We start from the raw sequence: 7,694 nt of genomic DNA, 5'->3' as shown, positions 1-7,694 counted from the left end.
AGCGTAAACGCTATGTAAAAGAGTCTTGAAACAGAGTTTAACAACAGCAAAACACTAACTTCCAAAAGCTAACTAATCAGTGTGTGCAAACGCTTTATTTATAACAGGAACACAAACTGTTCTGTGCGTAAACTAAGCTAACTAAGAGCTATGCAAAAGACACGTTCAGCAGCACCGTGCACGGATTTAGGAAACAGTCATCATGGTTGATAAATCCGCTGTTGGATTCTTGTCCCCTGCAGTCTTCGTGGCTAAAGAAGAGGCCAACTGTGAGTTCCGTGCTCCACCTGAACACACAGAGCCGTGCCACCGTTTGCAACCTTGCCGTTTGACCAGAGTTACTTCTGCGTTGACGAGGAGTGTAGACGGCCAGTTTGGCTGAGCTGACAGCACACGCACCATGTACACAGTCATACAAACTTGCCCATGTGGCTCTTTCCTCTGGAGGACACCTGGAGCATAGAAAACAAGAAAATGGCTGCGGAATCTGGGATCGGCTGCGGAATCAGAGATCGGCTGCGGAAACCCTGTATAAGCTGCGGAATTGCAGCACTTAAACCAAAAATCTAAACCAACAGTCAATCATTAGCACGATTAGCAAATCATGTTAAAAAGTCCTATAATGCAATGAATTGAACAAGTTTGATGAAGGAAATGATGACAAAAGAAGGAAATGAGTAGGAAAAGGCTATTGGGAGGATGGGTAAATGAGTGCAGGTTTGAGGCTCAACACATGGCTTGTCTTGAATAGTATTAGTGAGCAGCTTTGTTCTATGACAATTTAGGTATTTCATTGTTATAACTTTTTCGCACTAGTGACCATTCCCATTTATCATTCTCTAGATAATTTTTGTCCCTAGGGCAATGTTCATTAGTCCTGGCAAGCGAATCGCTATACCTCCTTTTTCATAGGGAAGCGTAACTTGCTCCCATCTAACAAGGCTGAATTTTTTATTATCTTGTTTTCCTCCTTGCCAGAGGAAACTTCTTATTATCAGTTCCATTTGCTTGTGGGTACTTTCCGGAGCCATAATGATTGCATACTGATATATTGGCAAGGTCGAGAGAAGTGCTTTAATTAATGTCACTCTTCCTGCCAGGTTGAGTCACATCACTCCCCAGTTCTGAATTTTTTCCCTCATTCTCTCCACTTGATTATTCCAAACTTATGATTTTACCACTTCCTTTTCTAAGGGCAGCCCAAGATAAGTGAAATGGCTCCAATTTATTTGTAAAGGTATTTCCATTATTTGTGAGATACGCTGCATTTTTTTTGTTGAGGTATTCCAGCAACAAATTCTGCATTTGGAGTTGTTTAAAATTCCTCGTGAAGCTAGGAGAAATTCATCCAAGAATTTTTTGAATCGTCTTGCTAAAATGCAGGATGCCTTGCCTATGAGAAGGGTGTCATTTGCAAAAAGAAAGTGGTTTATATCTTTGACTCCTCTCAATATTTGGATCCCTATTATTTTTTTTCTCTTTTCTCTAATTTTCCAACATAGCGCTCAACGATTTAGCCATGATGATGTACAAGAATGGAGAAAGCGGACAACCTTGCCTCAGTCCTCGTGTGCTTTGGAAAAATTTACTGGGCCGTCCATTGATTAATGGAGCAATCCATGGATTTGATATACATTCCTGGATAATCTCTATGAAATTTATTGAGAAGCCAAACTTTTTGAGAGCTGCTGCAAGAAAGTTATGATTAACTCTATCAAAAGCATTAGCCATATCTAACTTAATAATCATTCCTCTCTCCTTTCTTTGGATACTGCTGTGAATAGCCTCTTGAACAATTATCACATTGTCAGTGATTTACCTCTTGGGGAAAAATCCTCGGTTTTCTGAAATTATTTTCGGAAGTAATTTTTCCATTCTGTTTGCTAAAATTTTGGTGAGAATCTTATAAGACGAGTTGCAAAGGGAGATTGGCCTATATTTTAATGAAAAGTTGTAGGATTAGGCTCTTTGGGAATGAGGGCTAGGAAGGAGGATTTTGTATTTCCTCCAATCTTTTTTTTTTGAAAATCATTTTTGAGCATTCTCATTAGATATTTTTTGATAATTTCCCAATGTTGTCTGTAAAAGGCCATTGTAAACCCATTTGGACCTGGTGCCTTATCAAGGTGGAGATTCCACACAGCTTCTCTAACTTCTTCCTCAGTAATTTCTTTGTCTAATTCCCTGTTTTGCTGGTCGCTTATTTTTTTTTATATATGCTACAAAATTTCTTCATTAGCTGCCTTCTGGTCACTTGTTGAGAGGAGTTCTTTAAAGTGTTTATGGGCTGCATTTTTTATTGCTTCAACTCCTTTTATTTCTTGAGAATTTACTTGAATCTGTTCAATTTGGTTTTTTGACCTCCTTAGTTTCATTATATTATGAAAGAAGGCTGTTATTTTGTCACCGGATTTTAGCCAGAGGCATCTTGATTTCAGTCTGCTTTCCTCTTCTTCTTGCCTATTTTTCTTATATATTTCCAGATATATTTCCTTTTCTTGAATATGATCTTGCTTACTTTCTTCCTTATTCTCTTTTTCCTTGCAAAGATTATCCATTTTTTTTTGTAAATCGATTTTCCTAGCTTTGTCCCGGAGATCATTTTCTCTTGCCCAATTTTTTAAGTGCATCCTTCGGTTCTTTAGCTTAGTTTCCCAAACATACTGGGGAGATCCCGTGAGACTTTTTTTCCAGCTGTCCTTTATTTGTTTTGCAAAATCTTCCTTGCTGTCCCAAATTGAATTATATTTGAAGGGAAGGGGTCCTTGATTTTCCAGCTTTCCCAAGGTTAGCACCACCGGCTTGCGATTTGAAGCTGAGTTGTGAACATTTTTACTTTTCACAAGAGTATAAGCGGCTGCTATGCTTTCATGAATAAGAATTCTGTCCAACCTTTCTTTTATGTTATTTTCCCCTATTCTTTTGTTGTTCCAAGTGTATTTTCCATTGCTTGGCAGAATGTCGATTAATTTGTGCTCTTCTATTATTCCTTCAAGAGCTTCTCTTGACGGATCGTTTTGGAAGATTCCGTCAAATTTTTCTTCTATATTCCTTATCAGATTTAAGTCTCCTCCCAGGATTACATTCCCACTTTGTCTCTCTGCAATTTCTTCTTTAACTTATTTCCAACATTGTTCTTTCTCTCTATAGTGATTTGGGGAGTAAACATTTATAATGCTATACTGTTCTTTTGTATTGAGATTTCTCAACTCTATTTGAATCCAGTGTCTATTGATTTTTTGGGTCAGTAATTCCCATTTCCTTTTATCCCAAATGGTGTTGATTCCTCCTTATGCTCCTGTGGCTTCTAACGCTACTCCTTCATAATTTGTTAGTTTTTGAATCATTTTTTGATTTTCTTGCTTGTTTAGTTTGGTCTCTTGGATCATATATATGTCTGGTTGTTCCTTGGCTAAAATGTCTCACGCTGCATTTACTTTAAAGGAGGTACCAAGGCTGCGACAATTCCAAGAGACCACTATCATTACTTACTATTGTGTTTGTGTGGTCCTCTCTTTCCTCTCTGCTGAGTTTTTTCATGACTTCCTGTTTGTTTTCCAAGGAATGAGTCCATTGGTTGTTGCATTCCTAGGGCCATTTCTTTTACTCTTGCCTCATCTTTGATTTCTTTATTGGATTTCCTTCCCAGTTTTTTTTGCTGGTCCCAAGCTTGGGGGGTTTCTTTAGCTTTGTTTCTTGTTAGAATGTGGTCCACTTAGGGGGGAGGTGGAGAGGATATAGGGTTGGGTGAGGATATGAGAGCTAAATAGATTGGGTTTGAAGGTGGGGATTTGGGAGAGGGAAGATCAAAGGAGTCTTCTAATGGCTCAAAAGGATTCGAAGTTGTGTGATCAGGGGGAGTAACCTTCACTGGAGGCTGAGAGGTTGTTTTGTTTACTTCTTGGGCTTGATAGATATTTGATGCGGTCTGCTTATTGGTAGGTTTTTTCCTTTTCACTTGTTCCCATGTGGGTTCTTGCTCTTCTACATTTTCATGCTCTATTTTTTTAAGACACCTATTTGCAAAATGACCATACTCGTGACATACCTTGCATTTAAATGGTATTTGCTCATAGTCCAGCTGCTGAATGTGAGTCCACTGGTCGACCTTGATCTTTATTGCCTCTGGGAGGCCTTTTCCGAGATCTACTTCCACACATATTCTTACGCACGCGTGCATGCTGTCATTTGGCTCACATCTGTCAATATATTTGCCCGTTCCGTTTCCTATAGCCTTTACAGATTCGTCTCCTCAGCAATGAAGAGGAAGATGTGGGAGCCTGACCCACACCAGCACTGCATTTGGGACATCCATCTCTGGATCAAAGTCTGGCGTCCACCTGTTCAGGTATAAACCTCTGGAGTCCATGAAGTAAGGTCCATTTCTAAATATCAGGTCTCTGTCCTCCTTTGTTTCAAAGAGAAAGGTGTAGTAACCCCTTCCACAGAATTGTATTGCTATCTTCCCCTGTGTGGTTGCATTCCAGTTTCTTTCCACCCATTTTTGCACTGATTTGGGTGAAGGCCATAGCCCAGTGAATTGTCCAACAAGTCCGCATTTTGCCAGAGAGATGGCTACTCTTCTTGAAAGTGTTGGAGGGAGAGAAATCTCTGGGATACTTTCAAGTTTCTTTACAAATTTATTGACTGATGGCATGTTCCTTGGAGCTCCATTCTCTGCGATCAGAGATGCAAAGGCTTCTGCGTTTTCTTCATTCCCTGGCTGCGAGGAAGGGTGAGGATCTCCCTCCTCAGAGGGCTGCATGGTTTGGTTGGCCTCAGTAGCAAGAGGCTACTGAGACAGGGATCTGCAGGGGCAACGACAACTAGGTCAGCGCAGGCTCGGGCTGGGCTGTTGCGGCGCGCAAAATCTGAAGTAGTGTTGCAAAATGGTCAATTTTACAATAAGAAGTGTAATACCTTATTTTTCTCAAGTTAAAGTTGATCCATAAACTTTTTATACACAATTAATCAGGTAAATGTGTACATTGGTAAGGCATTCTTCATGTTGCAATAGTTTTTTTTTGTTATATTTATAAAGCTTTTGGCTACATCAACCACATTAATATTTTTAATGTGGTTGTACTAGTTAAATAATAAATTATGAAGAATAGAGGGTTACGTTAAAAAAGGTTAGAGGAAATTAAAAATAAAGTTAAGACTAAGAATGAGGGAGGGGAGCAAAATTAACGATATTAAGGAAACCTCTCATTCATAATCTTAATCTCTAATCTTCCCTTTTCCCCACTCATTCTTAGTTTAATTTCTATTTTAATCCCCCTTCCTCTTTGTGACATGTTTCCTAGTCTTTCATTTTATTTTTATCTTTTATTAATCGTCCCCTTTCATCTTAATTTTATCTTTTACCAATTCTTAAATCCTCCCCCTCTCCATTTCAATTTAGCCATAAATTCAATCACAAATTTAATTAATATGGTTAAGCCCATCATTCATAGTCTTAACTTTAATATTAATCAATCCCTAACCTCTTTTAACCTAATCATCTATCTTTCATAATTTATTATTTAATTATTTAATTAATTATTATTAAAAAAATAAATTTATTATTTATTATTTAATTATCCTTAATTTTAATTTTAATTTATTATTTAATCATTCTTAAATTTTTAATTCATAATTGAGTTGATTGTTGAACCACAATTTGGTTTCAAACTCATTTATGTGATAGATCCAAAAGACGGTCATTCTACTCACAAAAGCCCCCATTCAGATATTTTTAATTGTTAATTTAAAAATTAAAAATTCATTATTTATTTTTATTTTAAATTAATTTATGCTTAATTTTATACTTTAAAATTTTCTTTAACAATCATTTCCACAAATTAGTCTCACCTCTAACCTTTGACCTAGAAATTCTGATGTTACTTTTAAACTATAAAATCCACAATTCCTCTCTCATTTCCCTACTTCTATGAACACAATTATTATACCACATAACATCCACAAATAACGATTATGATTATTAGAGGGATTTGGAAGGAGGATGGAGCTCTGCTACGCACACCCCACCTGCTACTCTGACCCTGGTTAACTACAACAGGCACCGTAGCGGTTATCCGCATCCAACCTACAACACGCCGATCCTAGCCTGCACAACTGTTGTTTTCAGTGGATAAGTATGGAGGGAATGGAACTTGACGTTGTGGACTATTCGTCGGATCCCTATTCCGAACAAGTTATTTTCCCAAACCCTATTCTGAAATCGGCCACCATTACATCTGCCTCATCCTCCGTGCTAACGACGCTGACTGTCTCCTTCCTGGGCATAAGGACAACTCCCTCTACATCGGTTCCCTCTCCATCGACTCTCCCACCCTCAACTGTCCGCCCTTGTCTCCTTCAACCCTCAACCTCCTCGCCTCATGCTCATCTCCGCTCTTCGATCCCACACCCCCCGCTGACCTTTGTTTCTCTCAGAACCCTAACCCTTGCCCTGGACCTGCTTCAGAAGCGGCCACTCAATCTCAGCTACCAGCTAATCTCCCTGGAACAGGCGATAAAACACAGGAATCTGCAATCCCATCAGGATGTTTCGATACCCCTGTTATTAGGGTTAGGTCGGTGGAGCCCTCCTCGGCAACAAAAAATCCAGCAGATCCTTTACAAGACCATCCTACTGTGCCTCGGACAGGGAAGAAGAAATCCAAGTGCATCAGAGCATCCGGGAAAGATTTCACTATTAAATTTGGCGAAGGCCTCACCATGGGGGATATTGCTGACAGAGCAAGCAAAGTTTTGGTGGGTAGGGTTCGTGGCAGAACCTATACAATGGATCGATTAGGGCAATGGGTGAAAGAGATTTGGGGGCAGATCTTCCTTCAGCTGCCGAAGGTTCAAACTCTGCCTCGTGGATGGTTCGCGCTTCACTTTGCACTCGAAGAATACACAAATATGGCCCTGGCTTGATTTTGGCACATAGAGATGGCGTCGGTTTTACTCAAAAGATGGAGCCCTCTTTTTGATCCTGAAAGAGAGCAGATTGGAGCAGGGCCTCTCTGGGTGAGGTTGCCAGGACTACCTCTGCAGTACTGGTCAGAAGAGGTGTTTATCAAAATAGGGAATACCCTAGGTACGTTTCTGGATTACGAAAAATCCATTGTCCAATCCAAAAACTGAACATTAGCCCATATTTTAGTGCACCTGGACACTCGGGAGGGTCTAGAAGAAAGGATAACTCTGCAATGGAGGAATTTCTCCCGGGTACAGATCTTGGACTATGAGGGAGTGCCATTTAGATGTCGAAGATGTCATAAGGTCGGGCATCTATTCAAAGAATGCCCTCTGGTAGTGAAAGCCCAGGAGACAGCAGCAGGACAAGAAGCTGGCATCGACAAAGGAACTCTTGTCATCAGTAGAAAGCATACAGAGGTTGGCCCAGAACCTCCCCGGAAGGCGACCTCATCCAAGCCAGTGCAGCACAAATTTGGAACATCTTCGGGTCCTCCATCCCCTCCTTTGACTCGAGCTTGGGCAGCTCATTCAGCGGGTATTCCTCTTCCCTCATCCCCTACTCTATCTTATGTTAATGCATCTACTGCACAGCATATGCATACTGCATCGATTTCGCATGGTATCATCTCCCTTGCCTCCATCTCTTGTTCACCTCTCCCTCATCACTTGGTTGATTCCACCACCCCCCCATCACCCACCCAGTGAAATTCCCCTCACTCCCT

The sequence above is a fragment of the Pinus tabuliformis genome, chromosome Q, assembly GCF_031772625.1.
Source record: "Pinus tabuliformis cultivar Carrire ecotype Pingquan chromosome Q, CPIR1, whole genome shotgun sequence".
Taxonomy (NCBI): Eukaryota; Viridiplantae; Streptophyta; class Pinopsida; order Pinales; family Pinaceae; genus Pinus; species Pinus tabuliformis.
The sequence above is the reverse complement of the archived record's forward strand: the minus strand, read 5'-3'. Positions refer to the sequence as shown.